The sequence below is a fragment of the Pinus tabuliformis genome, chromosome J (genome assembly GCF_031772625.1).
Source record: "Pinus tabuliformis cultivar Carrire ecotype Pingquan chromosome J, CPIR1, whole genome shotgun sequence".
Taxonomy (NCBI): domain Eukaryota; kingdom Viridiplantae; phylum Streptophyta; class Pinopsida; order Pinales; family Pinaceae; genus Pinus; species Pinus tabuliformis.
Genome location: NC_142295.1, coordinates 75,561,395 through 75,578,801, shown reverse-complemented (window position 1 = coordinate 75,578,801; position 17,407 = coordinate 75,561,395). Strand labels below are relative to the sequence as shown.

The window sequence follows — 17,407 nt, the reverse complement described above, 5'->3', positions numbered from 1 at the left end:
ACTCAATGCATCCGCCACCTTGTTGGCCTGCCCGCTAATGTGTTTCAACACAAAGGTGAAACTCTGCAAATATTCAACCCATTTAGCATGTTTGTGATTCAACTTGTGCTGTTGCATCCAATGTTTTACAACTCGGACTCGGACTCGGACTCGGCCGAGGATCGACTCCGACTCGGACTCCGACTCGGTAATGACTCGGCCGACTCGATTTCAATGACTCGGTCGTTGTAAAAAATACATTAAATATTTATTTTTTTTATAAAAAAACATAATTTTAAATATTTTAAACATAATTTTAAAGATTTTCATTCAAGTTTCCAAACACACAACATTATAATATACATGGAAGACAACATATGATCAAAGTAGGCTCATGAACCAATCCATTATATCAAAATGGTACCCAATGGCAATAGTAAATACATAGTCAACTGTAGTCTGTCATACATGATCAAAGACTCAAGAGTCAAAACAAAATACAAATAACCAAGGAGGCTAGTAGCTACTGCCAGAGGAGCCAAGATCATCTCGACCAATCTCTGGATCATCATCATCAGAGTCAGACAAGGGGCCCCATGGCTCCTCCTCATCATCATCGTCTCCAACTGCAACTGTAGAAGTGGTGCCAGTACCACTAGGCTGTGCAGCAGATGCAAGCTGAGATAGAGTACAAATGCGGCTGCGCTTCTGTCGTGGCTGAGCAGAGGAAGGCGAAGCACCTACAACTGGAGTCCTACTAGCTGGCTGTGAGACTGAGGCTGGTGGATCGGGATCTGCATTCAACTGAACAGGCTGCAGTGCATGTTCAACATCAAGTTGATCAATCTCAAGATCCTCATCAGGATCAAACTCTGGTAGACGACTCTCCACTACCCAATCTGATGTTGGATCAATGTCTTCCAACACAATGGGATCTGAATCAGGTCTTTTGTTCAGCAATTGGTTCCGTCTGAGCCGAAGGTTGTATTGGACAAAAACTAGATCATTCAACCGTTTTTGCTCCAAACGGTTTCTCTTCTTTGTGTGAATCCTCTCAAAGACAGACCAATTGCGCTCACACCCAGATGCACTGCAAGTTTGACTCAAAATACGAATTGCAAACCTTTGCAATTCAGGGCACTGGCCACCAAAGGCCTCCCACCATTGTGCTGCAAAAAACATAGGAGTGTAATGAATTATGAGTTAGATGAAGGCTGAAGCTCAACAAAATTACAAATTATATCTAACTTTCAAATTATAAATGATTTAACAAACTTTAATAAAAAAAGTAAAACCATTAAGAAATTGAAAATTGAAATTTTTGTTTACCTGGCTCATCTGCTTCTCTTGCAATCTTTGCTAGGTTCTTCCCAAAGGTACCTGTTGCATTGCTGAAGGATGTGACCTGTTGATGTATCAGCAGCTGATCAGACTCCGATGGGACCATGCGCTCAATGCAATCAACCAGTCCATCTCTGACCTCCCCCCTCAAAGCTCCTGACTCCTTAGCTTTATAATGATACCGTGGGTTCAAAAAATACCCAGCTGCATGTATAGGGCGATGGAGTTGATTGTTCCATCTTTCATCAATGATTGCCCAAATGGGCCCATACTTTGCCACTCTATCCTTGTATGCTGTCTTTATTTGCTCCTTTGCTTGATCCATAGCCTCATAAATGAAGCCCATAGCCAACCTTTCCCCATCCACCAACCGCAACACCTTAACTAGTGGCTCAGCAAGCTTCACAATCTCTGCTGCCTTTCTCCAAAAAGTTTCATCATGGACTTTCCTTTTCAATTCTCTGCCTTCTGGTTTGTTAGACCAACTGCTTTAATTCCAATCATCACTGGAAAACATCTTTTGCAAGTTTCTATGTTGGGAAAGCATAGATTGCAATGTCAAAAAATGTGTAGCAAATCTAGTGATGGCAGGCCTAATAATATCCTTGCCTCCAGTGTGTTTCCTCATGAGACTCAAAACCAGTGTATGATTGTAGATAAATTTTGTTATGCTTTTGGCATTATCTACAGTGTTTCTGACCCAATCTAATTTTCCAATATCCTCAAGCATGAGGTCTATGCAATGTGCAGCGCATGGGGTCCAAAAGATGGTCTTGTGTTTTTCCTCTAACAGTCTACCAGCAAGAACATAGTTAGAGGCATTGTCTGTGATGATTTGAACAACATTAGCCACCCCCACATCCTGAATAACCTCATCCAATAGCTGAAACAACAAGTGGCCATCTTTTACCTTATCAGATGCATCAACTGATTTTAAAAACATGGTTCCCTGTGGGCAGAAGACAAGAAAGTTTATGATGGTACGATTTCTTTGATCAGTCCATCCATCTGACATGATGGTACACCCTGTTCTTGCCCATGATTCCTTGAAATCTTGCAAATACTCATTAATTGATTTAATTTCTTTCTGCAAACGAAACCCCCTTAGCTCTTGCATAGTAGGGCCTTTGAAGCCTTTTCCAGCAGCATGTATGGCCTCAAACATAGGCTCATAATATGGTGAACGAGCAGCATTAAAGGGGATATCAGCATCATACCACCATCTAGCTATGTAGTCACAAGCAGTCTCCCTCAATTCTTTCATCCAATGGTCATCTAAAGTGGGCTGAGAAAGACCTTTACTAATACTAACTTCAGGACCATGTGCATCTGATGGAGAGGAGCCTGAGTGAGTGAAAAAACTTTTGATAGTCCCATCACCCTTCATTCTACCCTTTCCCTTATCTTGAACAGAAGCAAAAGAGGGAGGAACATAACGGAAAGGGTTTGATGCATCAGTTTGAGGGATAGAGGAAGAACCCTCAAACTCATAGTGGGGGTTGGCAGCCATCATTCTTTGTATCTCCCTCTTCCTCCCAATTTCAGCCTGTATCTCTTTTTGCCTAGTCTTTTCTTCTTTAAATTTTTCAAAGCTTTCCAACAAATTCTTTCTAATCTCCCCAATTTGATCAGAGGGACATGGAGTAATATTGCCTTTAATCCCTGCCAAGTGTTGTTTCAGCCTATGAATCCCCCCAGGACCTGACTTAATTTTCCTATGGCAAAACTTGCAACACACCTCATTATCAACCATTTCAACATATGCCCAAGCAGGATCTTTTGCTCTAGGTGCCATTTTTTGACTAGGAAAACAATCTGAAAATGAAAAAAAAAAAAAAAATTGATTCAATGTTCATTTATTTGACTAAAAACACTCTCTAAGCTATCTTGATATGCACCTAAAATTTACTAAGTAAAAACAGATTTATAGAGGTGGAAAAAAATACCTCCAGGCACAAACTGCCTCCTCAAGCTTGCTCCAAGAATCAGCTCCTCAATGCTGCTCCAAATGGCTGCCCAAGAAGCTCCTCACTCCAGCTACAATGCTCCTCCAAGACTCCTCACTGCTGCTCCAAAACAAGCTCAAGAACTGCTCACTAACTCTCAAAGAAGACTCTCACTCAAATGCATAAGATTGCTGTGAGTGAAATGAGAGCATTTGGCTGTCTTAAATAGAGTTTGGGAGGGGGAAATGGACCCCAAAAGCATTTAACAATATTCCATTACCCTTTGGAATCCACAAACCCTACTTAACTTTACCAAATATCAGCAAAAAAATGAATTTTTTTTATAAAAACCGCTGCCCAGCCGTCCTTTCCATGACTCGGCCGAGTCAATACGGACCCGGCCGGGTTGACCGAGTCAGCTATGACTCGGCCGAGTCGATGACTCCGAGTCATAGCTGACTCGGTCAGCCGAGCCGGGTCATTGGGCTGGCTATTGAAACGGTCCGAAACGGCCGTTTCGGTTTCAACTCGGCCGTTTCGTAAGACACTGGTTGCATCACATACTGCAGTGCAGAATTATCTGAGAACAAAACAAATTCATTCCCCAGCAAATAGTGTCTCCAATGCTTCAGCGCTTGGACGACAGCATAGAATTCCTTGTCGTAGGATGAATACTTCTGCCTGTTTTCATTCAACTTCTCGCTGAAAAATGCAACAGGTTTATCCTCTTGGCTAAGTATAGCTCCAATAGCCGTACCGCTTGCATCACAACGAACCTGAAAAAGCTTTTTAAAATCTGGCAATCTCAGGATCGGTCTCTTTGTGATCTTCTTCTTTAGTAGCTAAAAATTCCTTTATGCTGCCTCAGTCCATCGAAAAGGCTGACTTGCCTTCTTAATAGTGTCCAACATAGGTGCGCAGATTTCGCTGAAATTTCTTATAAATTTTCGGTAAAAACTCGCCAACCCATGAAAACTATGTACCTCAAATAAGCTTTTCGGGGATGGCCAGTTGACTATCGCTGCAATCTTCTCTAGGTCCATCTTCAACTCGTTTTCTGTAATCACAAAACCCAGATAAACCAACTCTTTTTGCATAAAAGTACACTTTTTTAGATTTATCAGTAGCTTATTCTACAGCAATTTTTCCAACACTTTTTGAACATGTCGAAAGTGTTCTTCTTTTGTCTTGTTGAAAATTAATATGTCGTCCAGGTACACTATCACAAACTTCCCGATGTATTCTTTCAGCATTTCATTCATTAAACGCATAAAGGTACTGGGCGCATTGCTCAGTCCGAATGGCATTACCAACCACTCATACAGTCCCTCGTTAGTCTTGAAGGATGTCTTCCACTCATCCCCTTCTCGGATTCGAATCTGATGATACCCACTCTTTAAATCAATATTGGAAAAATATGTTGCCCCACTCAGGCAGTCCATCATGTCGTCCATCCGTGGCAGTGGAAATCTATACCAGATGGTGATCTTGTTGATGGACCTCGAATCTATGCACATTCGCCATTCTCCTCCTCTCTTGTGAGCGAGAACTGTTGGAACTGTGCAAGGGCTCAAACTCTCCCTTATCAGCCCTTTATCTAGCAATTCATGCACCTGTTTTCTAATCTCCTCATTGTCTTTGGGGCTCATTCGATATGCTGCCTTATTCGGCAAACTTGCTCCGGGTATAAAGTCAATATGATGACTTATACTCCTTTTAGGGGGCAGTTTATCTGGCAAGTCATCCACCACTATATCGCTAAACTCCTGCAACATCTGTTGAATTTCTGTGGGAAAATCTAACACCTCTATGTGTAGCAGCACCGTCTTTTCTCTTCTTACAACAACATAGCTCACCTTGTTGTCTTCAACTTGTTTCAAAAACTGTTTTCCGCTCATTAACAACACTCTCGTCTCACTTGTCCCCGTTGTCTCTTCCTCCTTGATGGGCACAAGCGTGTGCTTGATCCCATCTTTGACAAACTTGTAACAGTTTGTCTTCCCGTCATGTACCACTTTCCTATCATACTGCCATGGCCTGCCTAGCAGTATGTGACATACATCCATCGGCATTATGTCACAAATGACTTTATCCTTATATCTGCCGATATGAAACTCCACTTCGCACTGCTCATCCACCAACAGCTGATGGCCTTTTTGCAACCATGATACCTTATAAGGAGTGGGGTGTTTCAATCGCTTCAACCCCAACTTTTCCACCATCTCCATGGCTACCAGGTTATCTGTACTCCCACTATCGATAATCAACTTACAACACTTACCGTGTGATTTACAAACTGTCTGAAACAAAGCTTTCCGCTGAGTTTGTTCAGCTGTTTCTTTGGCTGGTTTCAGCAACACCTTGTTCAAAACTAAGGCTTCCCCTGTTTCCGGCACATTTTTTGCTTCTTGGGGAGGTGCCTCTGCTTCTTTTGGTTGTGCGACATACGCACCCCTCTATCCAGCTTGTTCCGCCTCAGGACACTCAAAATATCTGTGCCCCCACTTGTGGCACCTGTAACATTGATAACTAGCTCCTATGCCTCGGCCATTTCCCCTGCCTCACTGGTATGGCCTACCACCTCTCGTGCTATCACCTTTTTCTACTGTTCCGGAAGCTTTAGAACTGCTGCCCTCTTCATTACTGCTAGCAGTTCGCCCTCTGCCATAACATTGTCCTCTTCCTCTACCGGTTCCCCATCCTCTCCTAGCATTTTGTTTCCTGGTGATCTTCTCCTCTGCTTTCATAGCACTCTGATATGCTTCTTCGATGTTTTTCGGGGAAAAAATACTAATTTCATCTAATATTTCTAATCTCAAACCATTTACATACCTGGCGGTTTTCTCCGAGGTGTCCTTTGTATAACCGGCCCTTAAATTCACTCTGTAAAATTCTTCAGTGTACTCCCTTACTGTCATCCCTTTCTGCTTCAGATTCTGCACTTGCCTGTGTAGTGCAATCTGGTAATCCTTAGGCAGAAATTTGCCTTTCAACTTGGCCACCATCCTTGACCATTTCTTGATCGGCAACTTGTTCAACCTCCTTCTCTCTGTTTGGACACTGTCCCACCACAGGGCTACATGTCCTTTCAACTTTGTCGCAGGAAATTGACCCTCCGGTCTTCACTAACCTCTTCACACTCAAAATACTTGTCTAGCTCACTGATCCAGTCCAACAGAACTTCTGTGGACAAGTTGTCGTCATAATTTGGGAGTTCTGGTTTGGGCTTGCTGCTCACCAACAGGACTGACCTCAACAATCTCATCTCCGGCCCTTCTTCATCCAATCCATCTGTTGTCACTACAGCTTCTTCTTCACTATCATCTCCTACCTCTGGATCCCTTCTTCTCCCTGCTTCTACTGCCTCCAAACGTGCAGTAAGGATCCTGATCTCCTCCCGCAATCCTTCCTCTGCTATCCTCCGAGCACCTCTTCCACGACCTCGTCTTCCTACCTCCATTTCTCAAGCCAATTCTAAATCCTGCTCTGATACCACTATGATGGGACCAGCCCGTTTATAAACCTTAATTAATCAAATAAATGTTGATTACAATGATTTAAGAATAATTTTATTATTGATAAGGGTTTAGCGTAGATATTTTAGTTTGGGAATTGATTGTTGTATTAATGTCTTTCTACACCAAGAGGACAAATGTCCGGGCGTCGAGCTTCCGTCCCGCGTTTGGCTAAACCCTAGGGTGTTGGGTTCTCCTAGTCATTTTCACTATGCGCTGTTGGTTGTGAGCTCTGTGTCTCTGTGAGGGTTTGTGACTGTTCTGCAACTATGTTTTCCTGCGCCGACTGTGGATTCTTCGTTGGTAAGTTATAGCTATGCATCAAAATTTTCCTTGGTCTACGCCCTAGCTAGCTTGGCTCTGCTAGTCTTTGGTCGAACTGTGTGAGGTTCTCTTCTTCTTTGGACGGCTTGATATTCTCTGCTTCTTTCTGGTTTCTCTTTGGTTCTTTAAGTTAGTTTACAGTTCCTCTGCTACTTATATGGTTACATAATTTGTTGTTTGGGTCTACATATGCTTGTGTTCAGGTTGCAACCTCAACGGGACCCTTTCGTCCGGCAATTGCTTTCTCTGGCAAGGTAAAATGTCTCTCTCTGCTGAAAGTTATATTCTCAGTTTTTCTTTGCACTAACAGTCTCGGCTCCTTGCGAGCACAGTTGTTGTTTAATGATGGTTGCGGTCAATTGTAATTCTCCTTGTCCAGCTTTGCTGTCGAGAGGGTGAGCTCATCTGGTATTCACGTTCCCTTTTTATCAGTCTTCATGTTTGTTGTCTGATCTTCAAACCCACGATGCTAACACCTTGTCGTATTCTCCTTGCAGGTCACTAGTCTCCAGTTGGAGTATTCCCTCGACTCCTTCGAATGGAACCGGTAGGATCTTCTTGTTGTCTCTGTTTGGTCGAAGGATTTCTGGTTGTGTTTCTATTATACTCGACCTAGTTCAGTTGCAATACGTTCGATTGTGAACAAATTTAGTTTTCTGGTTCGTTGACTGTGTAATGTGGATTCTGTCGTGGGCTGTAAAGAACTTTGTTTTAAGGGTTTGAAACCCTAACCCTCTTTCTATTACTCTGTTTCTGAATGAGGGTTTCCTCGCATTCAAAACCGCTGGCGTTAAACTTGTAATTACATATTTGAAACTCCAATGTGGACTGTTGTGATATTTGTGAAAGATTAATGAAAAAAAAAAAAATCTATTATCGTGCACAGGGTTACCTCTTGCTTGTATTCGATGCTGGAACTGTATTTGTGGATAATGATTTACTGTAACATATCTTCGTGCCTCTGTAGCCTCTTAGCATGCACAGGGACTATGTGCTTGTCTTCATTTTGTATATCTGTGTCTTGGCTATAGTTATGCTTCTGCTTGACTTTGCATTCAGAAACTTGCTTCTGTTCAGGAAGGAATTTGACAGAGTGTTTGTCTGTTCTTATATTGCATGTAACAAGAATTAGATTATAGGAGATACAATAGTCATTCAGATGGATGCAGGAAAATGAAATAATGAAAAGAAAATATCTCTGTTTCGTATTATTATTCTCTGTCCAGAAAAGAACGAACCCCGTCCATGCTGTGTACAATTGTTTTATAATTCCTTGCAATACAGTTAAGCAAACTGTTGGCAGTTGCTTGTTTAGTTATGCAGTTGTCAACTATCTCACTATTTTGATTCTTTTGTTCTGTAAAATACAATGATAATATTTTCTTTCCTGTTACTTCGTTGTTTTTTTTTTAATTAAATAACTAGAAAGTTAAACTAAACAAGAGACCAGACAACGAGGGGTACGCAACTACTTCTAACTTACTGTATTGTCCCTAACTGTACTGTCCCTAACTGTACTATCTCTAACTACTCACTAACAAACAAAAACAAAACATAAAACAGGCTCCTAATAATGTTCTTAATTAACAAACACAAATGAAATTCAAATTGTTGATGACCTCTCCTCCTCAGCTGAGACCAACACCCGGTCATGGCGCCCTTAGCTGGATGCTCCTGCATCAATCAGCAGTGAAAGTAAGGTTGACAAGCACTGAATATTGGGTCAAAACCAAAGAAATTCTCCTTGCCTTAATAGAAAATCCCATCTTCCCATTCAAAATTCCAAGGAATAGTTGTAGGAGAGAGCATCAAGGGAAGATACATAATGTTAGGTATCATGGTTGTGGGAATTATCCTACCTACAAGCATGGGAGATATTGTAAAGTACATTTTCCCCATTATGGAAGTGATTTTAAACATGGGAACAAGCTTATGACAAGAGATCTTATCTTATTCGTCTCATCCAAACAACATTGAGGGACTTATACAGGTGATCATCCTTGTGTATATTAAGTATGATGACATACAGATAATTAGGGAATGACTTGATAATAAATATGATCATTAATGATCAAAGATGCAATTTTTTCCCCTATAACCTTGTTTGTTTGAGAACCAGTGAAGGTATTATTGCCTCATAAAATGTGGAACCATTTTAACATTTCAAATTCTTTTTAAATTATGAATTCACTAAAGATCAAATTGAAATGATTATCCCTCAAATCCATGGCTTTAAGCATATGTTGTAGGATAAGACTTTAGTCATGATGGATAATGAAATGGGAAATGCCATTCTTTTGTATGAGGACAAGTCCTTAAAAAAGAGTGTAGGCTTCAACCTAATAATTTGTCTTGTCTCCATTACTCCAAGCAAAACTATGTTCTATAATTCCTCTAGGGTTGAAGAAATCCCCTCTCGCACTTGTTGGACTCAGATTCCCTTTAGCTCCATTGAAAAAAAAATGGTGCTCTTGTTTTTCCAAGAGAGAAAGTCTAAGGACTTGGACAATTTTTCCATTGAAATGGGCCAAGGTTGGAAGGAGGAGAAATGGAAAGTGAATAAGGTTACTTACTTAAAGAGTCCCATCACTTATACTTGAGACTATCTAATTCCTTAGATTTATGGATCTATAGTCATTGCCTCACTAGATATTCCTTCATCAATGTTTTGTCTTCGTTGGAAACTTGAGGCGAGGGCATGATCTTTTCTTGAAAAATGGCTTTATTTCTTGCTAACCAAATACTCCATTCTACATACTTCACAATAGATAACCATACTTTCTTGAAAGAAGGATTGGATTTAAAGGATCTTGAGTATTGATAGGTCCATTTATTAAATATTGCTTCCAACTAAATGGAAGTTTGAGGTAGTGCTCAAAGCTTGAGAGAACTGATCACCAAACTTGCTTGGAATATAAAGCACACTTAGAAATAAATGCTTTGATGATTCTCCTGTTATTTCATAAAGAGGACATCAATAAGTTCCAACAATTACCCACATCATAAGATTATTTGTTGTGAGAATTTTATTGTGCACAAACAACCAATAAAACATGTTGATCTTTGGCAAGTTGGCAACCCATCTGACTGCCAATTTTTTTTTCCAAGAATGAGATTTGGGCATAAGAGGAAGGAGGGAGATTTTTTGATGATATCATTATTTAAAAAATTAAGATAATGATCCCAATCCACTACAATCCTTTTTGTCCTCGAACATGGAGTGCATCCGAATAACATCTATTCTAGTGCAACTAATGGCAAATGGAGATAAGCTGGAAGTTGGCCAAAATTCCATCTGGATTAATTAATTGTCACTTGCCAATCTGAAATGTCATACAAAAAAAATTCTATTATGATTAGTTAGCCACTCATAAATATCATACGAAGTTGAAATAGATGACATAGGTGGATTGCCAAAAATATTGTTTAAGCTAAAGAGAATGCATTGATTATTTCTTAGAATACATGTAATCTTTGGAAGGATTATTGGTATGGATACCATTATCAACTTCCATATTTGAGACCTGATTGAGATAAGAAATAACTTTCAATATGACATAATCTTGATCCAGCTGAATATTTTTTGTGAATAATTTGTTTCCACTAAGCTTTCTTGCTTGTAACAAGTTTCCATAAAAAAAATTCACCCGTGGCTAGATTCATAATTGTATAAATTTTAATTACTATATCCCCATTCCTCTTTGGAGCTCTTACAATGTTCAAGTTAACAAGATGGAACTTATTAGTTGTATATTTATTGTCTCACCATAGAAATTTTCGAAGAGCATGAGAGATCTAGTGTTGAATTCCCATTGGAGTGAGGAGACTTGTAACCCTGTTGACGTGGCTATTGTACACCTAAGTCAACAAGGGAGGAATAGCCCAGATCGAGGCTCTTTAATAGCCCAAGTTGTTTGGTATGGCTACCCTCGACAAGTTTATAGGCTCTGTTGGCCTTGGATCCTTTCCTTTTACAAATAAGTGAATCAGGGAAAAACTAATCCTAATCTAAACTACAGTTATGCTATACTAATCCAAAACTATATCTGAACTAAATTATGATTGAAATAAAGTATAAGTAAATTATCAGGTTAACTATACAAATTTAGAGAGGAAAATCAAACAACCTAAACTTGATATGAGTATGAAAGCAAAAGGTTGAATGTTTCATTGTTAATGAACTATGATATACTAAGTAATTCTAATTTGTACATTTCATTTAGAAACTAGAATTAAGAAATATAATATAATTTCTTTCCTATTGAATCAAGCTATAATATAAAATGTACATAATTATGTTACAAGAAAGAAAGCATGGCCATCATAACATAACTAGCTGAATAGAAAGATGCATTGTTGATAAACTTTTCAAAATGTATTTATGAAATAAAATCAATTTCTCTTTCTATATGCAACTGCAAATTAAATCAAAACTAATTCTTTATGCACATAGTGAAAGAACATGTAATTGTTAATTACAAATTCCTTAGTCTCGTAGACAAACACAGATCAACTATGTTTACTTTCATATTTTACATCAAGAATAAATGCAAAGGCTAACTAATATATAATAATAACTACTGCTTGGCCAAGGCAAATAGAAAGGGATAACTGTAAATGATCTCTTTTAAAATTTATTTACTTTAATCATTGATTTATGAAAACAATCAATAAACCAACAACTAAAGAAATGATATAAATGAGACAATCATTTACAACTAAAACAATAACTTAATTTGTAAATAGAGGTTGACATTTACTGTAAACTTGAATATCTGGAGTACGTTCATAGAAGTTTACACCGAACAAGTGTCTAGATCAATATCGCTTCTTAGGACAGGTGTCATTGAAGAAGAATAACAATCAGATCAAGATATTGCAAATTGAAATAATGCTTTATCAACAAAGAAATGCAATATGAACAATTATTTGCTTAAGAAATAAAATCATCAAACAAATGACATTTATCATCTAGATCTCGAAAATAAATAAGCAAAGAACTAAGAAGATATTAAATATGACCATGGACTTTAAAAAGAAAGAGAAACAAACTAAATGAAATCAAGCCGATAAACTTGTATTAATAGTATTCCACCATCACAATTTAGCCTACATTTTCTTGTCCAAACTTCCCCCCTATTATCATCAAAACCAAGGGTATATATACATAGGCCCTTCAGCGTCTAGATATCAAAATAATACTAAAAATTGTCTTTGTCGGCCAGTTACAAAAATAAAAGAAATTTGTATTTTTAGGCCTCTGGATTGAATGACAAAGTTGAAATGAAACAGGTGGCAGGCAATGTTTCCACACACAACTAAGAACAAGCACATGGTGATCGAGAGTACCCCGAATAGTGAAGCTCAAGATGATTGTCTTGCATACGTGGAAGACATGTCATAAATACAAACTAAAATTAAACAATCTCATAATAATACTAAAACGAGGCTGCTACAAAATCTCAAATTCTGTAGCAACCATTTATTCAAAAATAGAAAAACAGATAAAACAAAGCATACTTGAAACACTTCACACGTATAGATAAAAACAAATTCACTATTTATCTGCATCTGATCCTTCTAATTCTGAAGAAATAGTGACTTTGAGATTTGGAGATTTAATCACGATGTGGGTGTCCTTTGACTGGGTTTTACCCTCGACATTGGATGACTTATGTTCTTTAGATTTGTCCTTCGCTTGGAACGAGGCTCTCAGCTGATTATTTTCATAAATTAATTGGTTGATCCGATATTCCAAACGAGGAACAGTAACCATGTATTGTTGTTTCCAATACATACTAGCCATAATTTCATTCGAATGAGAGAAGAATAATCACAATAAGCCATCTCGTCGTGATAAAAAGGAGCTCCCTGAGATTGGGGTTTTTTCTTTTTCAACGATGGCTCGAAATTGGTTTCCAAATCAACCAAGGGGACATTAACATGGGGATTTTTGTGCCTAGTTCTTCTGGCTCGAGCAATTATCCTTTGAAGTTTCTTTGCCTTGACCATGTCATGTTTATTTTCATTTATTTGTCCAATTACATGTTCTTGTGCAGACTGGGAAGACTGGTTCGGGCTGATGAGACTCTATGGAGGGTTTCAAATCATGCACTTTTTCCACACTTCTAGTAACATGAAGGGAGGTTAAAATTTTCAATACTTCAACCCGGCTATCTTCAGAAAGAGGTGACCCTGGTGCTTGAACAGATTCCTCACACTCATCATGTCAGAAGTCATCAACAAAAGATGGAGTTGAACGGATAGGAGATGGGTCAAGAACCATTGTAGCAGAAGATTGAGCAGGGCTAAATGACAGAGGCTTATCATAACCGTTACGAGAAAAGAAAGAATCCCAGTTATCACCCAATTGAGCCAAATGATGTTTAACTAATATGCAAATCAAACTATGATGGAACAAGGACCTTTCAGGGTTCTTGTGATCAGATTGATAGGCCCGAGACATTTTCATTACTCTTCATCAAATAATAGGGAAAGTTTAGCTTTTGGCCTAGGAAAACCATTAAAATCCTGATATGATACATAAACACTATGCTATACTGCCCTTCACAGGTTATATACTGACAAATCAAGTGCAACAAATCACATCATTTGGGCTTTAAAGATAAGACATGCATACCTTTGACATGGTACTCACATTCCTTATTGGTGAGGAGCTTCCTCCACGGAACATTTTAGACTGTGACATTCTTAGACCAACATTCACCTTCAAGAGGGTGCATCATTGCTGCTACGAATTCCAGGTTGATTTTTATTTCCAAGTTTCCCACATGGGCTCTCCTCCCATTGAAAGAGGCAACAAAGGCTTTAACCACTTTGTCATTGTACCTCTGAAACAATTGTAAAAATTCCCACCAACTGACTTGGTGAAACAGGGCTAGACATTTGTCATTGGCCTCAACAAGTTTTGCCTCAATGAGCTTGGTTCGCACTACAGGCAACTTGCTGTGGAGAAAGGGCTACAAGCCGAGGTGAAATTGAGTTTAGCAAAACGCAACATGCCAAACATCAAAACCCTAGGTTGCAGAGCCTTCTGGGCATAGCGAGAAGGAGAACGAAATGGTGTTGTTTGGAGAACCCTCTCGAAAAACCCTAGTAATGAATTCAACTGTTAAATACTGGCTTGAGTTAGAGCCATAATAACCTTGAGATATGGGAAATGAACAATCATTGTGAACATATAGTTTGTATGACAATTGACATCACAATAAGTTGACACATAGGACTAGGATTTAAATCAATTGATGTGTAATCCATATAACATGATCAACACAATCCGTCACCCGAAAAATCAATACTTTTCATAAGTGTGAATCCAAAGTTCTAAATGAAACAGATTGACGAAAATCCCTAAGGTTTTAGAATTTAATTCAGGATCAATGGACCACTATATTAATACATATCCAAGTTTATCGTAATAATCCAACATTTGAATATAAATGAAATGTTTTCAAAACATATAACACCACTGATGTATAAGATATAGCATGTATACCTTAGGTTATTGCCAATCATTCAACCATCAAAACATTTGCACTTACATGTTATTACAAGGAAACATAAGGATTGACATAAAATTCATCATGATAGTTTATGAAAATTAATCTATTAGCATTATAAAATCAACTAAGGCTGTTACAAAATATCTGATTTTGTAGCGGCCTTTGAACTTTAAACATTTTCCTGCTACTAGGAGTGATAATAGATTACAACTAATCATAAAAATCAAAGGAAATAATTCTTATATCATCGATGAATGAAGAATAGACCCTACAGTGAAACACCCATCATGAGAAAAAAATTGAATTCATCATAGAAATCAAAATGATGGTTAGTAGAAAGGATGCAGAGATCGAACCAATACCAATACTAATCCAATCAAATCAAAACAACCAAATTAGTAAAATTTCTAGGAGGGGTCCTTTATTTTTCCAAAATAAAAGGGAGTAGGTTGGCCTGCCAACAAAACCTAAAGATGGGTAGGGTAGACAAGACATACTTAAGAAGAACAAGCATGGTAACTAGATTAAGCCAATGTGCCTCCCATTGACCAAGCTCCTTTTTTATTTTGTCAAGAATATTCTGCCAAAGAGGAGAGGAGGGGGCGGAGAGACAAAAGAAAATAAAATTATATTAATGTTCACAAACGATCAAAATAAGTCAATAGGGATAGATATTACAAGAAGTCATAATGGTTATGTGGGAATTATGAAGGAATCTTTTAAACATAAAATAACTAGAAATAGAAAGAGTACAAAGGGGTAAATAAAAAAAGTAAACCCAATAAAAGAAATATAAATATATATTGCTATATGTAAGAAATAATAGTTAGTTTGCACCAAAATAAGAAAAAGAGCTAGCATCATCATCAAAAGCATCACAAAAGTACTAACATAAAGAATGAGGATTTCTCTAAGAAATGGTGTAGATTGAGTGAAATGGGCTAGATAATATCGTAGTGAAGTCTCAGGTTACTCAATAGAGCTATTTTAATATTTGAGGGTGACGAGAGAAACTTATGATGGACACTTGACTACTTGAAAAAGACTAGGAAACAATCCCATGTTTGAGTGAAGTGTTGGAATGAGTATGCCTTAACGATCTTACAAGAAAGGTAAGTGGATTCCTAATAACACCATAGAGGAGGCATCAACCCATTAATCTACTACTATATATGTCCATGGTGAAATCATTTACAAGGTGCTCAATTACTTCATTCCCTAAAATAAGCTGGAAAAAGGAAGTAATCAACCAAACATAATTGAGCTTGGTAGGTTTCTTAGGAACTATAATTCAAGATTCACTAGTAGCCTCTTAGAGAAAGAAAGAGCTAAAAAACTATGGTGCAACTAACGAAAAATGTAGCGAAAGACCCTCCTAGACTCTACCCTTGGATCTCATAATATGGGACATCTAAGAATGAAGAGCTTACATTTTGTTTTAATGCCATGAGGAGGAAAAAAGTAGCATATCATGTAGATGTGGTGATTGGACTCAACACACAATTAGTTGGAGCAAGCCCTGAATTGGTTAAAGGGTCAATCCTAACATCTATGATCAATGTCATCAAAGGTCGTTAAGATGAACTATGAGATCATTAGTTAGTTTTAAGAAATGCTCAAAGTGGGGAAGGCCATATGAGGATGAAATGGCTATGAGATAATCTAAGTGATGTGGATACACCACCATGGTATATCCCTTTGGACAACCTTATTAACCTCCCCTTTCGAAGGGAGGTGGTGTCTAGTGATGCCCAAAGAGTAAATGGAAGTGGGGAGACACTTAAAAGAGATGTTGATAGATTGATGAAGCAAAAAAGTCTTAGAAATAACATTGTATTTAACGTAGACAATCCATGAAAGCAATCTCCTCTTAAGGAATGTAAGGCTTGTTGATTTGGGGTGGCATCGCATGTGCTCTAAGCCTCAAATTTTGTAGGGAGGCTTGGACACATGCATTCCAAAGAAACCAGAAACCGTTTTGGGAAATTCCACCCAAAGATGATTATATTAAAATAATTAATATTTTTAATAAGGTTCTTAAGTCTAAACTTAGGAAAATTAAAATATTAATGGGTATTACTCTAGTTGTGGGTGAATCTTCTAGAAAAAGACGAAGATCAAGTCAAAACAATCTGAGCCTTTGATTAGGAGTTAATCTAGGTCGTTGGTTGTCCAGCAAGAAGATATAAGAAGGGGTTTGAGGGTCATTTAGAAAATACACCAGAGGCAGATACTCAGTTACCCGAGTAAGATCACTTTTCTCACTGGTCGAAGTTCGGCAAGAGAAAATAGATTCAGAGGGAGAGTTGCAGTGTGAAAATTCTATCACTGCAACAACTGATTTATTTTACCTACTTATTTCCCAATAAGTTATTTACGGAAACTCTTCAGTAAACATTAAAATAAATTCTTCTGTGGATATCACACCATAATACAAAAACAAATACATGCACAAGAATCAAACACATCAACATAGATATTTTGGACAATTGTCCCCGGAAAAACCCAATGCGGGAAAATTGGTGCAGCAAAGGAGGATTTTATTAATCAACTATTCTTCAGTACAACTGGGTGCCAAACTGGCTTACCCAACATAGATAAATTCTCCAGCACTTCTCCCAGACTCAGCATTAGTCTTGCTGGCCTCTGCGTCAACTCCTGCCTCTCTGCGTCAACACTGGACCTCTCTGCGTCACCCATGCAGGCCCTCCAGTGACTGCGCAGTCCTGCTGCCTCCGTGCCTGCCTGAGAGGCTCTTCGTCTGCCTCTCTAACCTCTG

General features: G+C 38.4%; 1 long non-coding RNA gene across 2 annotated transcripts in view; it reads right to left on the bottom strand.

Moving 5' to 3' along the window:
• The window catches only part of LOC149225582 (uncharacterized), a 112,608-nt gene extending 98,318 nt beyond the window's left edge, over positions 1-14,290 (bottom strand). The window contains exons 1-2 of one of the 2 annotated variants that reach the window (XR_016246970.1): positions 13,746-14,290; positions 12,425-12,482 (exon numbers count right to left, since the gene is read on the bottom strand). This is a non-coding gene — a long non-coding RNA (uncharacterized LOC149225582). Of the gene's footprint in view, positions 1-12,424; positions 12,483-13,745 lie in introns of those variants that run through there. The other variant, XR_016246969.1, reaches the window with a different exon arrangement.
• Positions 14,291-17,407: the final 3,117 nt, after the last annotated feature.